Source organism: Martes martes (assembly GCF_963455335.1).
Source record: "Martes martes genome assembly, chromosome: X".
NCBI classification, from domain to species: Eukaryota; Metazoa; Chordata; class Mammalia; order Carnivora; family Mustelidae; genus Martes; species Martes martes.
Window position 1 is genome coordinate 110,228,666 of NC_137897.1, and position 24,893 is coordinate 110,253,558.

The following is a 24,893-nucleotide window of genomic DNA, read 5'->3' on the forward strand; positions in this document are numbered from 1 at the left end:
ATGAGTTAAACCTTTTTAGAAAAATTGTTCTCTGTGAATCATCAACTCTAAATGTGCTAAAATTTATATATTAATCTCAATGTTGCCGCAGGCCATAAAATACTCTTATCAGCTCCAGCAATGATTGCATCAGCAGGAAGATCCTTTTCTAAATTTGAAATTATCAAAAATGATTTGCCATCTTGCATTTGCCAAGAAAGGCTGATGATGCTTACTTTAGAAAAGAATTTTCTGAAGGTATAAATTTTGATGACCTAATAAACAAGTTTCTAGAAAACTCAGCCAGAAAAATCTTGTGCTTAGTGTAGGTATCAAATTAATAAAATATTTGTATTTATTGTGTTCTATAATATTATGACACCAAAAATGTTTTTTGCAGTTTGTAAATTTATGTTGTCAGTCATTGTGGTAGACAAAATAATGTCCCCTCCCTCAACAACCATAACAAACATGTCCATGTCTTAATCCCCAGAACCTTGTGAGTATGTTACCCTACAGGGCGAAAAAGACTTTGTGGTTGTGATTAAATTCTGGGCTTTGAGATGGGAAGATTATCCTGGATTATCAAGGTCGACCCAGTGTCATTGCAAGGGTCCTTATAAAGAAAAGAGGGAGGTGGGAGTATCCAAGAAGAAGATGTGGTAAAGGAAGAAGAGATGAGAAATATGAGAGAGAGGACAGGGAGAATGAGAGAGATTTAAGGATGCCATGCTGCTGGCTTGGAAAATGACAGAAGGGTTGACCAACCAAAGAATGCCTCTAGTAGTTTGAAAAGGCAGAAAAATAAATTCTTTCTCAGAGCCTTCAGAAGGAATGTAACCCTACTGATATTTTGATTAGAGGACTTTTGGCCTCCAGAACCAGGAGATAACACATTTGTATTACTTTGACCTACTAAATTTGTGTTAATTTGTTACAGCAGTATTAGAAAATTAATTATTGTCCCTGTTACATTTTATAAATAATGAAATATTTTGTTTTGTTTCAAGTTTTTATTTAAATTCTAGTTAGTTAACATATAGTGTAATACTGGTTTCAGGAGTATAATTCAGTGATTCATCACTTATATACAACACCCAGTACTCATCACAGTATCCTCCCTAATACCCAACCCATTTTTAAAAAATTATTTTTATTAATATATAATGTATTATTTGGCCCAGGCGTACAGGTCTGTGAATCATCAGGCTTACACATTTCATAGCCCTCACCATAGCCCATACCCTCCCCAATGTCCATTAACCCCACCACCCTCTCCCTGTCCCCTCATCCCCCACCAACCCTCAGTTTGTTTTGTGAGATTAAGAGTCTCTTATGGTTTGTCTTCCTCCTGATCCCGTCTTGTTTCATTTTTTTTCCTTTGCTACCCCCAAAGCCCCGCCCTGCCTCTCAAATTACTCATATCAGAGAGATCATATTATAATTGTCTTTCTCTGATTGACTTATTTCGCTCAGCATAATACTCTCTAGTTCCATCCACATCATTGCAAATGGCAAGATTTCATTTCTTTTGATGGCTGCATAGTATTCCATTGTATATATGTGTGTATATATATATGTATGTATATATACATATATACATATATATGCCACACATATATATATATATGCCACATATATATATATGCCACATCTTCTTTATCCATTCATCTGTTGATGGACATCTAGGCTCTTTACATAGTCTGGCTATTGTGGACATTGCTGCCATAAACATTGGGGTGCACATGCCCCTTCAGATTACTACATTTGTATCTTTAGGATTAATACCCAGTAGTGTTATTGCTGGGTTGTAGGGCAACGTTATTTTAAACTATTTGAGGAACCCCCATGCTGTTTCCCAGAGTGGCTGCACCAGCTTGCATTCCCACCAACAGTGTAGGAGGGTTCCCCTTTCTCCGCATCCTCGCCAACATCTGTTGTTTCCTGACTTGTTAATTTTAGCCGTTCTGACTGGTGTGAGGTGGTATCTCATTGTGGTTTTGATTTGTATTTTCCTGATGCTGAGTGATATGGAGCACATTTTCATGGGTCTGCTGGCCATTTGCATGTCTTCTTTGCAGAAAGTTCTGTTCATATCTTCTGCCCATTTCTTGATTTGATTCTTTGTTCTTTGGGTGTTGAGTTTGATAAGTTCTTTATAGATTTTGGATACTAGCCCTTTACCTGATATGTCATTTGCGAATATCATCTCCCATTCTATCAGTTGTCTTTTGGCTTTGTGGATTGTTTTCTTTGCTGTACAAAAGCTTTTGATCTTGATGAAGTCCCAATAGTTCATTTTGCCCTTGCTTCCCTTGCCTTTGGCGATGTTTCTAGGAAGAAGTTGCTGTGGCTGAGGTCGAAGAGGTTGTGCCTGTGTTCTCAAGGATTTTGAGAATCTCAAGGATTCCTGTTTCACATTGAGGTCTTTCATCCATTTTGAGTCCATTTTTGTAGGTGGTGTAAGGAAATGGTCCATTTCATTCTTCTGCATGTGGCTGTCCAATTTTCCAAACACCATTTGTTGAAGAGACTGTCTTTTTTCCATTAGACATTCTTTCCTGCTTTGTCGAAGATTAGTTGATCATAGAGTTGCAGGTCTATTTCTGGGCTCTCTATTGTGTTCCATTGATCTATGTGTCTGTTTTTGTGCCAGTACCATACTGTCTTGATGATGACAGCTTTGTAATAGAGCTTGAAGTCTGGAATTGTGATGCTACCAACTTTGGTTTTCTTTTTCAACATTCCTCTGGCTATTTGGGGTCTTTTCTGGTTCCATATAAATTTTAGGATTATTTGTTCCATTTTTTTGAAAAAAATTGATGGTATTTTGATAGAGATTGCATTAAATGTATAGATTGCTTTAGGTAGCATAGACATTTTCACAGTATTTGTTCTTCCAATCCATGAACTTGGAACGTTTTTCCATTTCTTTGTGTCTTCCTCAATTTCTTTCATGAGTGCTTGATAGTTTTCTGAGTAAAGATTCTTTGCCTCTTTGGTTAGGTTTATTCCTAGGTAACTTATGGTTTTGGGTGCAGTTGTAAATGGGATCGACTCCTTAATTTCTCTTTCTTCTGTCTTGCTGTTGGTGTACAGAAATGCAACTGATTTCTGTGCTTTGATTTTATATTCTGACACTTTACTGAATTCCTGTATGAATTCTAGCAGTTTTGGAGTGGAGTCTTTTGGGTGTTCCACATAAAGTATCCTATCATCTGCAAAGAGTGAGAGGTTGACTTCTTCTTGGCCAATTCGGATGCCTTTTATTTCTTTTTGTTGTCTGATTGCTGAGACTAGGACTTCTAGTACTTTGTTGAATAACAGTGGTGATAATGGACATCCCTGCTGTGTTCCTGACCTTAGGGGAAAAGCTCTCAGTTTTTCCCCATTGAGATTGATATTTGCTGTGGGTTTTTCATAGATGGCTTTGATGATATTGAGATATGTACCTTCTATCCTTACACTGTGAAGAGTTTTGATCAAGAAAGGATGCTGTACTTTGTCAAATGCTTTTTCAGCATCTAGTGAGAGGATCATATGGTTCTTGTTCTTTCTTTTATTAATGTATTGTATCACATTGATTGATTTGCGGATGTTGAGCCGACCTTGCAGCCCAGGTATAAATCCCACTTGGTCATGGTGAATAATCCTTTTAATGTACTGTTGGATCCTATTGGCTAGTATTTTGGTGAGAATTTTTGCATCTGTGTTCATCAGGGATATTGGTCTATAATTCTCCTTTTTGATGGGGTCTTTGGTTTGGGGGTCTTTGTCTGGTTTTGGGATCAAGGTAATGCTGGCCTCGTAAAATGAATTTGGGAGTTTTCCTTCCATTTCTATTTTTTGGGGCAGTTTCAGTAGAATAGGTATTAATTCTTCTTTAAATGTTTGGTAGAATTCCCCTGGGAAGCCATCTGGCACTGGGCTCCTGTTTATTGGGAGATTTTTGATGACTGCTTCAATCTCCTTACTGGTTATGGGCCTGTTCAGGTTTTCTATTTCTTCCTGGTTCAATTTTGGTAGTTTATATAATAGCCATCCCATTTAACCCATCCCCTACCCACCTCCCTCCAGCAACCCTCAGTTTATTCTCTATTGTTAAAAGTCTCATGGTTTGGGACACCTGGATGGCTCAGTCAGTCTGATGTCTGACTCTTGAATTTAGCTCAGGTCATCATCTTGGGGTCATTGGATTGAGCCCCATGTCGGGCTCCATGCTGAGCACAAAGTCAGTTTGTTCCCCTCCCTTTGCTTCTCAATCTGCTCTCTCTCTCAAAAGCAAGGGGCTTGCATTTTCATTTTTCATCAGGCCCCACAAATTATTTACCTAGCTCTACTTTTGGGACACTTGGGGGTAACTGTGCAGTAAGTAGTCTGAAGCTCAGGAGAGTGGTCTGGCCTCAACTTAAAGATTGGGAAACTGTCAGCATGTTCATCGTAACCTTGAAAACAGATGAAACCACCCCGAAAGAGTGCGAAGAGGGGTGATCCTGGGCCCGTCCATTCCAAATTACATGTATACATAGAGCTTGCTGGCTTGCTTGCTTTACTTTTAGTCATTTCCTGATCTACAGATAGGGATAATGTTTTATATATACTTTTCATATAATGGTACTTTTACTTCTATGAGGTAAATTCCTAGGAGTGGCTCAGGGATATGCATTTCAAAAATGAAATAGTAATTTTCATTTCCAGTAGCAATGGATGGGACTACTCACTTTAATTTACATTTCTTCAGCTGCTGGTGAGCATCTTCTCAAATATTTACCAACCATTGGGATATGTTCTGCTGTGAGTTGCTTGTTTTCCTATACACGTTCTCTCCTTCTGTGCCGGTCTCTCCTTTTATTATTTTAAAAAGAATATCTACATTCTGGCCAATACTTGTATTGTCAGTTATTTTAATTTTAGCCTTTCTAGTGGTTGTGAAGTGGTATGTGATTATAGTTTTAGTTTGCATTTCTGTGATGACTAGTGACATTGAGCACCTTTTCATGTGCTTAGTGGCCATTTGTATATCTTCTCTTATTAATGTCTTTTGAAGTTCTTTGATCATTTAAAAATGTAGATATTAATTTTTTTACTCTCCTGTTTAAAATATATATGTTTGTAGGTGTATATGTATAGTTAACTAGTACAGAACTTGTCTATTAAATTTGTTTAGGATATATTTTACTATGTAAAATCTTATTTTTTCCATTGTGGTAATATATATATTGTGATATATATATTATAGGTATATATATATAATATATATATATGCAATTTTTAAAAAGAGTTGATTTATTTACTTGATGGAGAGGGAGAGAGAGAATGAGCACATACAGGCAGGGAGAGTGGGAGAGGAAGAAGCAGGCTCCCAGCTGTGGAGTTTGATACTAGGACCCTGGGATCATGACCTGAGCCGCTTAACTGACTGAGCCACCCACATACCCCTATATTGTGGTATATATTTAGGATGTATTTTACTATGTGAAGTCTTATTTTTTTCTACTGTAGTAATATATCTAACATAGAATTTACCTTTTTAAAAAGAATTTGCCATTTTTAAGCACACAGTTCAGTGGCATTATGTACATTCACATTGTTGGGCAGCCATCATTAGTATACATTTCCAGAACTTTTACATAATCCCCAAATGAAATTCTGTAGCCATTAAAAATGATTAAAATTTTAAAATAGTCAATAAGGCTTTTCTTTCAAGTGTCTGTTCTTCCAGTCTTTTTTTTTTTTTTAATTTTAGTTAGTGAACATACAGAGCAATATTGGTTTCTGGAGTAGAATTCAGTGATTCATCCCTTATATACAACACCCAGTGCTCATCACAGCAAATGCCCTCCTTAATCTCATCCCCTCTAGACCATCCCCTACCCACCTCCTCCATCAACCCTCAGTTTGTTCTCTATCACTAAGAGTCTCTTATGGTTTGTTTCCCCTCTCTTTTTTTCCCCCCTTTCCCATATGGTCATCTGTTTTGTTTGTTTCTTTTTTAAAAATATTTTATTTATTTGACAGAGAGAGACATACAGAGAGAGGGAACACAAGCAGGGGTAGTGGGAGAGGGAGAAGGAGGCTTCCTGCTGAGCAGGGTCCTGATGCGGCGCTCAAACCCAGGACCCCGGGATCACAACCTGAGCTGAGGGCAGATGATTAACGACTGAGCCACCCAGGCACCCCATCTATTTTGTTTCTTAAATTCCGTATATGAGTAAGATCATATGGTATTTGTCTTTCTTTGACTTATTTCACTTAGCCTAATACACTCTGGCTCCATCCATGTTGACGCAAATGGCAAGATTACATTCTTTTTGATGGCTGCATAGTATTCCATTATAGATATACACCCACTTCTTTTTTATTCATTCATCAGTTGATGGACATTTGGGCTTTCTCCATAGTTTAGCAATTGTAGATAATGCTGCTATAAACATCAGGATGCACATGCCCCTTCGAATCTGTATTTTTGTATCCTTTGGGTAAAAACTTAGTAATGCAATTGCTGGGTTGTAGGGTAATTCTATTTTTAATGTTCTTCTAGTCTTTTCTGGGAGGAATTGGAAGGAGAGGGAGATAGAGAATCCTACCAGGCTCCTTCTATGCCCAGTGTGGAGCCTAACGTAGGGCTTGATCTCATAAGCCTGAAATCATGTCCTGAGCTGAAATCAAGAGTTGGGACGGTTAACTAGCTGAGCCACCCAGGTGCCCTGTCTTCTAGTCTTGATTAAAAAGTTTCCCTGAACCTCTAGAATATAACATGATTTCTTAGTTTCCTTTTCTACCAGTTATTATTGTATTTGTATGTCTAAATATTTGATCCATCTAGAATTTATTTTTATACATGGTTTGATGGAGGACACAAACTCCATTTTCTTTTTTTTATTATTTTTTAATTTTTTTATTTTAAAGATTTTATTTATTTATTTGACAGACAAAGATCACAAGTAGACAGAGAGGCAGGCAGAGAGAGAGGGGAAAGCAGGCTCCCTGCTGAGCAGAGAGCCCGATGCGGGGCTTGATCCCAGAACCCTGAGATCATGACCTGAGCCGAAGGCAGAGGCTTAACCCACTGAGCCACCCAGGCGCCCCACAAACTCCATCTTCTAATAAGTAGAGTGCCCAGTATATGTGCCAGTGCATACATTAGGGAAACTATCCTTTTCCCATTGAATTAGAATATTGCCTTTGTATTAAACTCTCATGAATACTGGAATCTATTTCTGGGTACTTTATTACACTGATGTAGTTGTCTATTTCTATGCCAATATCATTGGTTTAGTTAGAGTTTAATATCTAATAAATCAAATTCTTCCTCCTCATTCTCCTTCATAATTATCCTGGATATTCTCAGACATGTATATTCTGATGTGGATTTTAATATTAATTATTGAGTTAAAAACACACAAACCTATTGGGATTCTAATGGGTATTACATTATATTTATGTATTATTTTTGAGAGAATTTACATTTTTATAATATTATTTGATTATCCAAGAAAATAGTGTATCTTTCTATATTTTCAGATTGGATTTATGCCCTCTAGTAAAATTTTTATAGTTTTCTTTATCTAGTTTCTGTACTTCTTGTATTTATTCCTAAAGTTTATATACATGCTGTTGTCAGTGAAATATTTTCTACCATTTCCACTTGATTTCTTTTGTTCAACTTAATGTGTATGAGATTCATCCATGTTCTTGTTTATAGAATTCATTTATTCACTTTGATTATGAGTAGTATTTCTGTGTATTTAATGTAGTACAAGTTATTAAACCATCACCTGTTGATGGACATTTTGTTAGTATGAATGAAGCTGCTGTGAGCAACCTTTTACAGGGTTTAAAAAACATGGATAGGGGCACCTGGGTGGCTCAGTGGGTTAAGCCTCTGCCTTCGGCTCAGGTCGTGGTCCCAGAGTCCTGGGATCGAGCCCCACATCGGGCTCTCTGCTCAGCCTGGAGCCTGCTTCCTCCTCTCTCTCTGCCTGCCTCTCTGCCTACTTGTGATCTCTGTCTGTCAAATAGATAGATAAAATCTTAAAAAAAATGGATATATATTTACATTTGTCTTTGGTAACTACCTGGTTGTGGAAGTTTCTCTAGATGTATAATTTTATAAGAAACTACTAAACTTAAAAAAAAATGCTTTAAACCATTTTTACACTCTCATCAACAATGTAGGATAATTTCATTTGTTCTGCATCCAGGTCAACATTTCATACTGTCAGTCTTTTTAATTTTAGACATTCTAGTGGGTGTTAAGTGGTATCTTATTGTATTTTTAAAATTAATTTATTTATTTGTGAGAAAGAGAGAGAGAGAGTGCATGCAGGAGGGTGAGAGGGGGCAGAAGGAGAGAAACTCAAGCAGACTCCATGCTGAGTGCAGAGCTGATTCGGGGCTTGATCCCTCGACCTGAGATCATGAGCTGAGCTGAAATCCAGAGTTGGACCTTTAACTGACTGAGCCACCTGGGTGCCCTTCTCATTGTGGTTTTAAATTACATTTTCACAATGAGAACTGCTATTGAACACCTTTTTAAAAAAAAATAAAAGGTTTTGTTTATCCATTTGTTTGACACACACAGAGAGCATGCACACAAGCAGGGGGAGTGGCAGGCAGAGGGAGAGGGAGAAGCAGGCTCCCCGCAGAGCAGAGAGCCCAATGTGAGGGTCTATCCCACCCTGAGATCGTGACATGAACCGAAGGCAGACACTCAACTGACTGAGCCACCCACGTGCCCCTGAACACTTTTTCATGTCCATATTGGCCATTTGCTGGTCTTCGTTGGGAGGAGTTCAGAGCTTTTGCTAATTTTTTCAAGTTGAGTTGTTTGGTTTTTAATTATTCATTTGTTGGAGTTCTTTTGTCAGTGCTTTGGCAGTTGTATGCATTGAGAATATTTTTATCCATCCTGGGAGGGTTTGTTTTCTTAACTAGGTACTTAGAAGAATAGATGTTTATAATTTTCAATGACTTTGAATTTATCATTTTTTCTTCAATGCCTTACTGCCTTTTGTACTTTTGTTAAGGAATCTTCCCCTACTTCAAAGTCGTGAAGATGCTCACCCATTTTCTTTCCCAGCAACATTTTAGATTTAGCTTTTATTGTCAGGTCTATGATCCGTCTCAAAAGAATTTTCTAGGTTAAGACATAATTTGCACACCATAAACTCAGCGTTCCAACATGTACAACTCAATAGATTCACAAGGTTATTCAAGCATCACCACTATCTAATTCCAGAATATTTCATCTCCCCCCCAAAAATAAATCCTGTACACATTAGCAGTCATTCTTTATTCTCCCTTCTCCTCAGCATTTGGCAACTGCTAATCTATTTTCTATATCTATGGATTTGCCTATTTTGATATTTCATATAAATATGATCACAGAACATGCAGCCTTTTGTGTCTGCTTCTTATAGTATAATGTTTTCAAAGTTCCCCCATTTTTTTAAAAAAGATTTTATTTATTTGACAGAGATCACAAGTAGGCAGAGAGGCAGGCAGAGAGAGAGGGGAAAAGAGGCTCCCTGCTGAGCAGAGAGCCCAGTGCAGGGCTCGATCCCAGGACCCTGAGATCATGACCTGAGCCGAAGGCAGAGGCTTTAACCCACTGAGCCACCCAGGCATTCCAATTATTGTAGTTTCAAAGTAAATATAAAAATCAGGTTGTGTGTATTTTTTCTACTTTGCCCTTCTATTTCAAGATTGTTTTGGCTATTTTTTTTTAAATTTTATTTATTTGACAGAGATCACAAGTAGGAAGAGAGGCAGGCAGAGAGAGAGAGGGGGGAGCAGGCTCCCCACTGAGCAGAGAGCCCAATGCGGGACTCGATCCCAGGACTCTGGAATCATGACCTGAGCTGAAGGCAGAGGCCTTAACCCACTGAGCCACCCAGGCGCCCCTTGGCTATTTTATATCCTTTGCAGTTTCATGTAAATTTTAGAATCAGCTTGTCAGCTTCTTAAGATCTACTGAGAATTTGATGGTGATTATATTAACTAAATCTGGGAAAAATAATCTTAGTTATATTGAATTAGTTAATTTTTGTATTTGGCATATATCACAATATATTTAGCACTTTTTAATGTTTTCCTTGGCAATATTATTTCTTCCTTAAATGTTTGATAGACTTGACCAGTGGAACCATGAAACTCACTGGTCCTGAGCCAGGAGTTTTCTCTGTGGAACATTTGCTTTTTTAAAATCAGCTTTGTTGATGTATTATGTATAATGAAACTCATCTATTTTAACTGCATAGTTCAATGAGTTTGACGAATAGTGTCCTCTGCAAATAGAGTTTTACTTCTTACTTTCCAATCTCTGTGCTTTTTATTTTATTTTCTTACCTAATGCCCGGGCTAGAACTGCCAGTACAGTGTTGAATAAAAGAGGTGAGAGCAGATATTCTTGCCATTTCCTTGATCTGGAGGGGAAAACATTTAGTATTTCATTGTTAGTATAATATTTACTATTTTTTATAGAACGCCATTACCAGTTTAAATGAATTTTCTTTTATTCCTAGTTTTAAGAGTTTTTTTAAAAAAGATTTTATTTATTTATTTATCAGAGAGAGAGAGAGAGAGAGAGAATTAGCAGGGGGAGCAGCGGGCAGAGGGAGAAGCAGACTCCCTGTGGAGCAGGGAGTCTGACCCGGAACTCGATCCCAGGATGCTGGGATCATGACCTGATCCCAAAGCAGACGCTTAACTGACTGACCCATCCAGCCATCCCTTAAGAGCTTTTTAAAAATCATGAATGAGATTTGAATTTCATCAAATGCTTTTTTAGTATTTATTGCGTTCATCATATAGTTCTTCTTTGTTATTCTTTTAATATAGTGCCTAATGCTGAGTACATTTCAAATGTTAAGTCTACCTTGCCTTCCTAGGACAAACCCAATTTGATCATAATATACTAACATTTTTATCTATTGCTGGATTTGACTTGCTAAAATTTTGTACATCCATGAGGGATATTGCTATGTAGTTTTCTTTTAATGTCTTCAACTGGTTTTGCCATCAGAGTAATGATTGCCTTATAAAATGAGGTGAGAATGTTCTGTTTTCTGGCTAAAATTATAAGGAACTGAAAATTCTAATTTTGGGCAAGGATTTGGAGTCCCTGAAACTCTCATATATTGCTGGTGTGCATTTAAATTTATTCAGTCCCTGCTTGTCAGTATCTCCCAGAGCTTAACACACATCTGCACTATAACCCAGCATTTTAAATCCTACCTATACACTCAAGAGAAAGGAGTGTATATGTCTGTCAAGTGTATGTCAAGAATGTTTCTAGAAGCTTTATTTATAATAGCAAAAACTGAAGCAACCCACTGTTCCTCAAGAGGCAGTAAAGAAGTAAATTATGATATACTCATACCACTGAATTTTACAGAGCAGTAAGAAAAGCAAACTACTGATACATTAGTATGGATGCATCAGGAACATAAATGGTTAAAGAAGCCAGACCCAAAGAAAACACTCTGTATGATTCCACTGATACGAAGTTCAAGTATTGACAACACCAATGTGTGGTGTCATCATGATCAGCTCTGGGTGGAGGTGGATTTTTGACTCTAAAAGGGTCATGAAGGGCTCTCTTGGGTGATGGTAACATTGTATATCTTTCCCGGGGTGTTAGTTACACAGGTATTACATAGGTAAAAATTCATAAAGCTGTATGTTTAGGATTTAGGTGTGTTACTATATGTGATTTATATTTCTAATACAATAAGACATTAATCTTGCTCAGAATTCAGTGAGCCCTTCTCATCTTGAAAATTTTATTTTATTTTTCTTTACTTAGGGGACCCTGAGATCATGGCCTGAGCCAAAGGCAGACACTTAACTGACTAAGCCACCCAAGCACCCCATTTTTCTTCTATTTTTGAAAGATTTTGTCTACTCTCTCTTCCAGGCATCTGACTTGTTACTTGATAAGCAGTCAGCTTCTCCTTCAATCATCTGAATTTACCTTCTTCAATTTAACTGAATTTTAAAGTTTAAAGATACTTTGTTTAGTTGCCAAAGTCTTTAAAATATTTAATATTTATAATTGGATTGTTTTAATTGCACATTTTCTTTTGTTTAAGTAATGATTTTTTTTTCTCTTTTCCAGAGCAGGTCTGTTTCACTGGAGAATTACCTGTTGGCAATATTTTATTCTTTCACTTTCTGGATGTTGGAATGGCTTAGGTGGCAGGATGACAATATCATTTATCATCCAGACTTGAATGCATATGGGGACTATTAATAATTATACCAGTATCAACAAGGGCTGTCTCATGGTAACCAGAATATATGGTCACCACACCCTTAGGTGCCAACTTATGGCTGTCTCTGGTTTAGATGGTGGAGAATGATGAACAGCAATAATCATGATAGGGATGGGAAACTCAGAAATCTTGGTCCCTGGGTATAGTATGTGTACTAGATGGCGAGTTCCTAGGCTCCAGTCATCCAGGTTGCAAGGATGAGAATAGAATCTTAAAAATGTCAGTGTCAACAGAAAATTCAGTTAGATCAAGGCTGGAAAATATTTATTGAAATCATAATTAAGAGATATTGGTCTCCTTAGGGAGAACAGTTTCAGTAGTGTAGTGGGGGACAAAAGCCGTATTGTAGTGGGTTTTAGAATGAATGAGGTGTTAAAAACTCAGATGCCGGGGCGCCTGGGTGGCTCAGTGGGTTAAAGCCTCTGCCTTCGGCTCGGGTCATGGTCTCAGGGTCCTGGGATCAAGCCCCGCATCGGGCTCTCTGCTTGGCAGGGAGCCTGCTTCCCTTCCTCTCTCTCTGCCTGCCTCTCTGCCTGCTTGTGATCTCTGTCTGTAAAAAATAAATAAATAAAATTTAAAAAACAAAAAAACCTCAGATGCCAAGTGTAGACTGTGTATTTTTCCTCTGAGGACAGGGAACGATGGTGTTAAGGACACAGGTGAGGGTTTAGTCTTGAATGGGAGGAAGGACACCCTATTCCCTGAATACGAAAATAAAGGTGAAGTATATCAGGCCTCCTATGAGTTAAAAAGGCTTACATGTTAAAACATGTATTGAATTAATTTATTAACCTTTAAATTCCGAGAGTTAGAGGATAGACACTGAAAAGTTCTGTGGTCACCCTGTTCTCTTCCCTATAGGCAATGATGCTACTTTTGTAAAAAATCTATTAAAGGATAAACAAAGAGTAAATTGCATCATGGTCTGTAGGGAGGGGAACTGGGTAGTTGCAGATGTTCACAGTTTTTAATGACCTTATATTAGTCTATTATATGGAAGTACCACCTTTATTTACATTATTCATTCACCTTTGGGCATTTATATTGGTAAGAAATTTTCAATGTTATAGATAATTTTTAAAAAATATTCTTCGACAAAGTATTTTTCTACAGCTCTGAAATTTTATTAAACTATATTCCCTGTATTCCTAGAGGTATATTTACTGGGTTAAAGCTAGAAGTATTTTAGGGGCGCCTGGGTGGCTCAGTTGGTTAAGTGACTGCCTTCAGTTCAGGTCATGATCCTGGAGTCCTGGGATCGAGTCCCACATCGGGCTCCCAGCTCCATGGGGGAGTCTGCTTCTCCCGCTGACCTCCCCTCTTGTGCTCTCTCACTCTCTCTCTCTCTCCAATAAATAAATAAAATCTTAAAAAAAAAAAGCTAGAGGTATTTTAGAATTGTTAGGTTCTTGGTACATACTGACAAATTGCTTTACAGAAGGATTTTAACAGTTACATTCCTATTAGCAATGTACAGGTATGTCTGTCTCACTGCCTCCTTGCCAGACTCTCCAACAATGCTACCTTTTTCTTTTTCTTTTCCAAATTGATAGGCTGAAATTTGTATCTCAATTTTGTTTTAATATATGCTCATTAAATGATTACTCTATTCGAGTATCTTTTCATATGTGCGCATCCTTTTTAATTTATTTTAATTTTTTGCCATGCCTTTTATTTTTCAATTTATTGATTTGTAATGGTTCTTTATATTGAAAGGATATCAATGCAGGGGCACCTGGGTGGCTCAGTGGCTTAAGCCTCTGCCTTCGGCTCAGGTCATGATCTTGGGGTCCAGGGATCAAGCCCCGCATCGGGCTCTCTGCTCAGTGGGGAGCCTGCTTCCTCCTCTCTCTCTGCCTGCCTCTCTGCCTACTTGTGATCTCTGTCTGTCAAATAAATAAATAAAATCTTTAAAAAAAAAAAAAAGAAAGGATATCAATGCAAATATTATTTCCCTCTGTATTATTGCTTTTTAACTTTATTTAAGATGTTTAATTTATTTGTAAGAAATTTACGTATACTAATGTTAAATACATTACTCCTTTTCTTTATGCAATCTTCTTTTGAAAGTTTCTGAGATAGTCTTTGCCTATCATGGGGTCAGTTAAATATTAAGTAAATATTTTCCTTTCTTATGTTTCCATTTTCTACTTTTTTGCTCTGTAATTTAAATTCTTTTTGGCATAAGATGTTATGTTAAATTTGAGCTAATTTTTTTTAAGATTCTATTTTATTTATTAGGCAGAGAGAGACAAAGCGAGAGAGGGTGCACAAGCAGGGGAGTGGCAGAGGGAGAAGCAGGCCTCCCTCTGAGCAGGGAGTCCCATGTGGGCAGCAGAAGGCAGAGCGTTAACGCCTGAGCCACCCAGGCGTCTCTCCATCCAATTTTTTTCAATGATAACCATAATTGTTCTTTGGTTAGTCAATGCTAGGCCAACCATAGGCTCAAGGTCACAGTACAAAACAGTACTTTTAAAGATGTAATTGGTGTGGAAAAGATTCAGTGTGTGGTAGTAGGGTGAATCTTTTGAATACTGATACCTTCAGGCTGAAAAATGCAAAAGGCAGTGGATATGAGATCTTCCCTCATTTGAAGTGGTAAATTAATCACTTTTTGCAGACTGAATTGGAGGGCTTCCTCTGTAAAGTAACCAGGAAGGAAACTGGGAGCTAGAGTAGTGGCGTTTGTGCTGGTTGTGCCGTAACCAAGGATGTCCAGTAGAGGGAGCAAGTAGGGGCTGAAATTCCAGACCAGGCTTTACTTTTAATGGTGGGAGTTGCATTTCTTGGGGGAAGGGTACATTTTTCTGTTTCACACAAAGGAACCTTAGAGGCTGGTGGTGCCCTTTGGTGGCAGGGTCCACTTATTTGTATCCTTGATCTTCTGTATATTCTTTGCACTGTTTTTGTTTGCTGGTTCAATTGTAAATCAAATTGAAAGCAAACAAAACAAATCAAAGTAATTATTCTTGCCAGTTTTGAAACTTAAACAGTCTTTGTAGTCTATCTTAGCTAATTTTCTTACACATTTTTGGGGGATTATCATTTTCCCCTTAAGTTGCAGTGTAAGCTTTATTTACCTTTCCTCTCCCCAGAAATATCTTTGCCTTGTTTCCATTTTATAATACAGGAACATTTTGAGAAATTCAGGAAATACAGAGCATTGTGTCTACCTGCCAGAAACAGCCAATGCTAACAATTTGTTGGATATACTTCAGACCTTTCCATGTATCCAGAAATAGATATTTCTTTTATCATATATTTATATAGCTCTATCTATCTATCCATCCTGATTGGGATTTATATGTATTTAGTTCTTTATTACCATAAACCATTCTGCAATGGTTATTCTTTTTTTTTTTTAGATTTTTATTTATTTATTTGACAGAGAGAAATCGTAAGTAGGCAGAGCAGCAGGCAGAGAGAGAGGGGAAGCAGGCTCCCTGCTGAGCAGAGAGCCCAATGTGGGACTCGATCCCAGGACCCTGAGATCATGACCTGAGCCGAAGGCAGAAGCTTAACCCACTGAGCCACCCAGGCCTCCCTGCAATGGTTATTCTTATACTTGCAGTCTTCATACACTGGGGCTCTTCTTTTCTTTCTTTCTTTTTTTTTTAAAAGATTTTATTTGAGAGAGAGTGAGTGAGTGAGCACAAGTTGAGGGGAGGAGTAGAGGGGGAAGCAGACTGCCCCCTGAGCAGGGAGCCCCACATGAGACTCCACCCAGGACCCAGGGATCACAACCCGAGCCGAAGGCAGATGCTCAACCGACTGAGCCACCCAGGTGCCCTGGGGCTCTTACTTTCTTAGGATAAATTGTCAGACGTGAAATTGCTAGATCAAAGGGTATGCCCATTTAAAGTTTTTATTTTAATATATTACCCTCCAGAATGGTTGTACTACTTTGTACTTCCACCAATTATATAAGAGTATGTTTCTTTCCTTATTCTCTTGCTACCACTGGATAACATCATGCTTTTTAATTTTTGTCAATCTGATAGGCTAAATCGATATTGTTGTAAACCTGGTGCTCAGTAAACATTTCTTGAATGACAGTGATGTAGCTTTTATTTATTTAATTATTTATGAGTTTGACCATCTATTCCAGGCCTCTGCAAACTTTTTCTGTAAAGGGCCAGATGGTAAATATTTTAGACTTTACAGACCACTGGGTCTCTGTTGGACTTCCCTAACTGAATTATTGTAGCGGGATGACATCCACAGATACGTAAGTGAACATCTGTGATTGTGTTTCAGTATGTACAGAAACAGGCAGCGGCTAGATTTGACCCAGAGGCAGTGGTTTGCTCACTTCTGATCGATTCATATGTTTGATGGCTATTTAGAATACTTTTGTGAACTACTAGTTTGTATCCTTTATACCTTTTTTAAATTGGGGTTTGTTTTTTCTAGCGGAGTTACAAGAACTCTTTATTCTATTAGGTCACAAAGTCATAGTGCTAGTTAGCCCTTTGTCTTATTTTTCAGATTTTTAAAAAAAATTTTTACTTATTTAAGAGAGAGAGAGCATGAGCATGATTACGTAGGGGAAAGGGCAGAGGGAGAGAGAGAGAGAGAGAATCTCAGGCAGACTCCCTGCTGAGCACAGAGCCAGACATGGGGCTCCATCCCACCATGGGGAGATCATAACCTGAGCTGAAATCAAGAGTCAGATACTCAATGGACTGAGGCACCCAGTTGCCCCTGCAGATATTTTTGCTGTTTTTCATTTGTTTCCTAATTTTGCTTATGGTCCCCTTTTCTCTGCAGATATTTTTATTTTTTATAGAATTAAATCTGCCAGTCTTTTGCTTTATAGTTTCTGGGTTTTGTGTCATTGTTGTTGGAAAGGTCTTCCTTACGCCAAGATTATAAAAATATTCTATATTTTATTTCACTGCTTTTCTTTGAATTTTAAAAAAGTATTTGAATGAATTTTTATTATTATTTGGTGACAAGGACATAATTTTATTTTAAAGAGGATAATCCATCATTTAGCCATTGATTTAAAATACCATTTTTATTATATACTGATGATTTCCCATATATGCATGGTTCTGTTTCTGAACTCTGATTTATGCCTTATGAACTATTTTTGTGTTATTTTATATGATATCTGTTTCATTACATTTTCTAATGCATTATGTACAGTTCATAAGAATTCTACTGAGTTTATATATATGTATATTACTGATTTTTTTATTGTTTCTAATAGTTTTTCTCTTGAATTTTCTAGGCTGTCATATCATTATCTGCAGATAATGATAATTCTGCCTCTTCTTTTTCAAAAGAAATACCTCTTATCTTGTTGCACTGGCTAGAATTTATATGATAATGTTGTATAATAGCGGAGATAATGGATATCCTTATTGTGTTCCTGATTTTAATGAGAAGGGCTCTTGTGTTTCATTGCTAGGTATGCTTGATGGTTATTTTTGATAAATATTCTATCATGTTTCAGAAGATTTTTTCTACCCCTAGTTCATTATTTTTTTCAAAATAAGGATGGATGTTGAATTACCAAATGCTATTTTGCCATCTATTGAGATAATCATATAATTTTTCTCCTTTAACCAGCTTATGTAATACATTATGTCAATAGATTTTCTAATATTGAGCCATCCATTTTCTCTTGAGAGGAATCGACTTGGTCAGAATGCATTCTTCTCCTTGTTGTGTTCTAATATATTGCTGGATTATATTTGGTAATGTTTTATTTAAGATATTTATATTGTATTCTCAGAGAGGTTTAGTCTGGCAATACTATTCTTTTTTTGTGCTGTCTTTGTCAAGTTTGGTATTAGGTGTTTGCAAACCTTGTGAAATGGAAATGTTTTCATGCTCTCAATGATACAGAAAATTATATAGTTAAATCTGATATAGTTAAAATGTTAAAATGATATAGAAAATATCTGTTCCCTGAGAGAATTATAAAAAATGATGTATAAAGCCTTGTGGGTTTAGTTCCCTTTGGGGGAACAGATCTTTGTCAACCTATCCAATTTCATACTTAGTTATTATTCATTGTAGGTGTTTTATTCTTTTGGTTGCTTGCAGTAACTGTATTTTCCTAGAAAATTATCCATTTTATCTAGATATTCAAATTTGTTGGCAGAAACTTATACATACTGTTCTCTTATTTTATTTATTTTTTAAAGATTTTATTTATTTACTTGATAGAGAGAGGGAGAGAGAGAGCGTGAGCAAGTGCAGAGGGAGAGGGAGAATTAGACCCCCACTGAGCAGGGAGCCTGATGCAGGGCTCAGTCCCAGGACCCTGGGATCATGACCTGAGCCAAAGGCAGACACTAAACTGACTGAGCCATCCAGGTGCCCCAGTAGAAGGTTTTAAATTCATTAAGTTTTATTTTAAACTCGTTTCTAATTTATGGCTTATTCTCTTGTTCATTCTTTCATTTGTATTTATTGAGCACCTGCTATGTGCTGGGTATTGTGCAATGGTTTCTGGCTTTCATGTCATATTCAGTAGCAAACAAGACAGCTGAGATGCTTGTCCCAAAGGACTGTCCATTTCAGTGGTGTGTATTTGTGTTTTCTTTCTTTCAAAGTCTTACTAAGGGCCTTTTATTGATATTTTCATAGGAAAAACTATTTTATTTATTATCTTTGCTGTTCTTATTCCTAATTCACGAATTTATTATTGCACTTCAGTGTCATATTAAAGTCATTTTTTGTTATGGGAGTTTTAAAATATACTAAAAAATAGAGAATAGTATAACAGACTCCCATCTATTTATCAATTATATTCAACAGTTATCAATGACTAATCTTGTTTCATTTCTAGCCCTAAACCACTGCATTTTTAAAAGAAAACCTCAAACATCTTATCATTTCATCCACAAATACTTCAGTAATACTTATCTAATAGATAATTTTTCCTTTTGAAAGTATAACAATACCATTTTCACTCCTAAAAATTCATAATAATTTTTAAAAAGATTTTATTTATTCACTTGGGAGAGAGACAGAGAGAGCACAAGCGGGGGAATGGGGCAGAGGGACAAGTAGACTCCCCACTGAGTGGGGATCCTGACATGGGGCTTGATCCCACGACCCTGAGGTCATGACCCAAGCTGAAAGTAGACACTTAACCAACTGAGCCACCCAGTCGCCCCCTTGTTTCAACACTTAAAAAAAAATAATGGTCATGTTAACAGACAGAGATGCCAGCTTGAAGGGGTACCTACTGCCTCAATCAGGGACAATTTGATCACCAAAATAAATAGTGAATAAGTTAAAAGTATGATTAAGAATGGGATGTTTACATAGTTTCCAAGTATCTCTCCTACTTCCACTAAGTGCGTATTAATTACAATGGAAAAAGAAAACAACTTTAGAAGGAGGAAGCCTTGCTGATACTATCCCAAAAAAGAAAAGAAAAGAAAGAGAATGTTTATATTTTAGCCATTTTTTCCCAGAATCAATATCCAATTAAGTTCAGGCATTGAAAATAAAATGGTTCTTTAGTCTTTTTAAAACTATACCAGTTCTCTTACCCCTCTTTTTTTTTCTCTTGCAGTCTATTTGTTGAAAATACATTCGTCCTGTAGAATTTCCCACATTCTAAATTTGTCAGTCTTGCCTTGTAACACAGGCATTTTTTCTTAAAAGATCTTATCAGGACCCCGAGACCAGGGCCCGAGTGGAAGGCAGAGGCTCAACCTATTGAGCCACCCAGGTGCCCCTAAAGATCTTATTTTTTACGATCTCTATACCTGATTTAGGGCTTAAACTCACGGCCCCAAGATCAAGAGTTGCATTCTCTGACTGAGCCAGCCATGTGTCCCAACACAAGCACTTTTGGTTTTAATTTATACCCTATTTCTTGTACAATGTAGTCTGAAAAAAAATCAATTAGATTTAATATAGCACTGTTTTAAAAATATTTTTTCATAGTGCTAAAATTTCAAACATATCCGAAAGTGGATGGAATGATACTCTTTCTTAAATGTTATTTTTAAGGACGCCTGGGTGGCTCAGTCGGTTGGACATCTGCCTCTGGCTCAGGTCATGATCTCAGGTTCCTGGGATGGATCCCCAGTTGGACTCCCTGCTCAGCGGGATGCCTGCTTTTCCTTCTCTCTCCTTCTACCTGCTGCATCCCCTGTTTCTGCTTTCTCTCTCTCTGTCAGATAAATAAATAAAATCTTTTTTGAAAGTTAGTTTTTGTTTACTATTTTATTTTACTTTATTGCTTTTTAAAATTGAGGTATAGTTGACACACAACATTATATTAGTTTCAGGTGTACGACATAATGATTTGACATTTGTATACATTTTGAAATGATCACCACGAAAAGTCTCGTTAACATCCCTCACCTTGGAATAACACTGTAATAATGTGTGTCTTTTAAAAATTATTTTGGTTATTCATCATTTATAGATTTGTTGCTTTCTAAGAAACTAGTCTCTAAATGAAACAGTTTGATTTTCATGTCAGTTTGTGTTTAGATATTCTCAAATCCCTAATATTTGGACCAAGGGAATACTGCATTTGCCAAGAATAAATTAGGAAATGAGTTCTGCAAGCAAATGACCCATTGTTTTCCAATAGGCCACTACGTAGGTCCAGCAATCATTTATGGGTTATTCTTGGCAAATTATGTAAGTCTTGGGGGTCAGGTTAACCTGGGGCATCAGGTTAATATTGATAATAGCACACTAATTTCTGCCCTGCCCTTTGACTGTGGACCAGGGAAACCTTATAAACAATAGGCGAAGAACAAATAAAAACAATAAATGATGAATACTTCATATTTCTTGTCTTTTCACTTAGAATCTTTTTAATAACTTCTAATTCTTTCAGTTTTTAAGTCTGAAGCATCTTTCAAGTTTAATTCCAGTTTAGACTCTTAAGGGGAAAGTCCCTGCCCTGATTGCATTGTCATAAATTTATTTCTTGAAAAGTGCATTTCATACTCACGATCACAATTTTCTCCAATAGTACCGTAATGAAGAGTCAACTTTCAATACCTACAGAGGACCCTTGTATCACAGGTCATCAGTCTCCTTAGAACAAATTCAGGAATGGAGCTTATTCAATTTTGAGAATCCTTAGGGAAAAAAAGGAAAATATAAAATTATACTTAAATTAGGTATGGAAATGAATATTTATTTAGGATAAGACTTCCTTTTCCTGAGTTCTTGTTAGGCAGTTTACCCGAATATGTACCAATGCTTTCTGACTGCACCTTACTGCTGCCTGGGACACACTACAGCTCCCAGTGACCCCCAGTATTCACGGGCTAGGCAAGTGAGGGTGCTGAGGTTCAACCTGCATGTGGAGCTTGACCCTAAACCCTTCTCAGCACCGGATTGCTTAGCTCCCAAGTGCGGTGCACTTGCAGTGTGATGAATTCGGCTTTCACCATGGTCGTTTAGATGAGAGGTGTTGTGGGGTTTTCTTTGTTTTGACAACAGGGCTGCTTCGGGGGGGAAGAGCAGTCACACAAGGCTCTGGGCCCACAAGGGCCCTGTGCTTGCTGTTCGGTGCTTTGTGGCACCATGCTGAAGTTTTTAAAAAAGATTTTATTTGTTTATTTGACAGACAGAGCATAAGCAGGGGGAGCAGCAGAGGCAGAAGGAGAGGCAGGCTCCCCTCTGAGCAGGGAGCCCAATGTGGGGCTTGATCCCAGGACCCTGGGGATCATGACCCGAGCCGAAGGCAAAAACCTTAACCCACTGAGCCACCCAGGCGCCCCAATAAATAAAATCTTTAAAAAAATAGTGGGCATTTTTTAAATCTATAGTGTCTTAGAGTCAATCAAATGTAATAATTAAAATGTAAATTAAAATGTAAGATATATATTTTTATACATTAAATATATACATTTCTGAGAGGATGTGCAACATTTTGAGCTGGGCATGAGATGAGCCAAAGCCTGTCAGGCGCATTGTCAGTGAATACAGGTGAATTATTAAAACGAGCAAATAACATAAAATGGACTGAGAGCTCATGATTGACTTTTCCTGTATTGCAAATTGATGTAAATTAATCTTTAAATCAATAGTCTCACAAGTTAAGCATTAAATCACTTTCACTACAATGTAAAATGATAGTTTATGGGGGAAAAAAGAAGATTAAGTTCGAGGGGAATTATACCTGTCCTTAGAGCGATTATTGTCCTTACTGCAAAATGCACTGTTACACTTGACCATGTCCAGACCCAGACCATGGAGCAAAATTCTACCCATTCAGGTTGGAGTATCTCAGGGACTTTTATAGACCTTTGGTTGGTTTTTAAGCCATTTTCCTTGAATTTCCCCCCTCCACTAATGAATGAGCTTGCTTTGTATTTGTTTTCATGTATTATAGTTGCAGATAAGATTGTATTTGGGAACAAAATAAACATTCTACTTCTTTGCTCAAGCAGTGTTTGACAGCTACCCTTCCATGAGCTGAGGCTTGCACGGAGACAAAAGAAGGGATGATAAAAGTCAGGGGGTGTCAGAATTATACCTGGGAGGACAGAGTGTTTGTCAACTCTGAAGGCTGAAGGGCTTGTACAAGAGCTGAAGTAGGGACGCTTCAAGAGAAAGACAAAGAGGTGTGCAGTAGGTGTCTTGGATCAGTCAGGGATCAAGCTTGTCAACAGAGCCTTGTCCAGGGTGGTCTTTTTAGTTGTTAATCCTGTCCTGGGGGATGTGACACTGCCACTTCAAGGAGCCACACTGAGCTGGACAAAAGCAAACTCTCCTTGTGGTTCATGGCCTTTACAGACTTTGAGGATTATTTAAATCTATTCAGTTTCCATATTACTTTCTTTTTGCCTTGATGTCGTGTGCTTACTCTGCGGCGAGCAGACCAGTTTGCCGTTCAGAGGGCGACGATTAAAAGCCCAGGTTTTGAAGTCACACAGACTTGGTTCATGGTTCGGGCAGCTGAAAAGCTGTGTGTGGCCTGAAGCAGGTCATGTGACCGTGGAGGCTCAGGTTCCACATCTGTATATTGGTCAGAGTCCTCCCAGTTTGCTAAGGTTGCTGTGGCGGTTACATGACAGAGTGTTGGTGAAGTGCCTCCTGTACGTTAGACACCAAAGCAATCGCCATTGTTCCTCTTGTTCAGGGACTGCCCGTCAGCATTTGTCCATTTAACGTCCCCGGCGATGTGGCAACTAAAGAAATAAAATAGATGCACAGCAACCGAATTGCCTCACCCTTGGGAAGGTTTGGCATTCCTCCTCTGGGATCAGCTTGCTTCTTCCTTTCCACGCGTCTGTTCTCCCTCTCCTAGGATCGTCGTGACGGTTGAAGGAGGCAGCGAATGCTTAGCAGAATACTTGGCGATTGCTAGTGGCTCATTGTTAGCTGTCTTCAGTGGGCAGCGCCACTTTGCTGAAGAGGAACCTGAGGCACAGGGAACTGAGGTAACGTGGTTGAAGCGACAAGCACGGCCGAGCTGGTAATTAGCACGGACAGGATTTGAATCCCGATGCTCGGCGGCCAGCGTCTGTGCTCCTAATCTCTGCACTCCATGACCTCCAATTCAATCCAAACTCTGGCCAAGAGCCTCGGCTTCTTCCAGGTCTTGTTTTGGGGAAGGTGGACATCCTAGCTCTGTGCCGAAGTCACGTGCTTATTCATAAGCAACTGAAGGAGTAACAAGTCACTGACAGAGACTTGATCTTGCCGATGTGTATGGCCAAGGCAGCCGAGCCGGCCATGACCCCTGCCAGTGTCCCCTTTCTTAGGCCTTTCTTTCCCTCCTCGGGTCCTGCCCACTCTGAGGGCTGCTGCCCCAAGGCCACAGCTTTCTTCCATACGAGACTGCCCCACGCAACAGACCTCTGTGAGGAAGGCTGCACAGGAGACAGCTGGAAGAGAAGTGGCTTCTAAGGCTCTACTCCAGTGCTCTGGCAAAAAGACCAATTGGCAATTTTATTCCAAATTGGGGGAAAATTGCCTCATAGCGAGAATCAGCGAGTACGACCACCCATGCAAACTGTTCATTCTTGTTCCAGCTCAAAGGCCTCAGGTGGGGGCAACAGCTCTTATTTGCTCAGTGGTTTGTGTGGTAGAGCTAGGCGGGTGCGGTGGCAATTCTGTGTACAGGCCAGTGTAAATCACAAAGCAGTTCTAGCTCATTTTTGCTTTATTTCAGGATATTTTATGCCAACCACGGTACAGGCAGGTAAGGCTCACACTCCCATCACCTGCCTATATTAAATGTACAAAATGGGGCACAGATTTTTGCAAAGTCTTCTGCACGTGTATTTACTGTAATCTGACCACATGACTTAAGAGTTTTAGGCATCACTGAAAAATTGGATGATTTTTAGGGTTGAATGCAAAGCAGATGGCTGTGATTTCTACCTTAATTCATCCAGTTGAGGGGCGCCTGGGTGGCTCTGTTGGTTAAGCACCCAGCTCTTGATTTCAGCTCAGGTCATGATCTCAGGGTCGTGAGACAGAGCCCTGCACTGGGCTCCATGCTCAGTGGGAGTCAGCTTGAGATTCTGTCTCTCTACCTCTGCACCTCCCACTGCTTGTGCGTTCTCTTTCTCTCTCTCCCTCAAAAATAAGTAAATAAACCTTGGGGGGAAAAGGAGGTCTTTGTGGGCACCTGCCTGGCTGAGTTAGTAGAGCATGTGACTCTTGATCTTGGGGTTGTGAGTT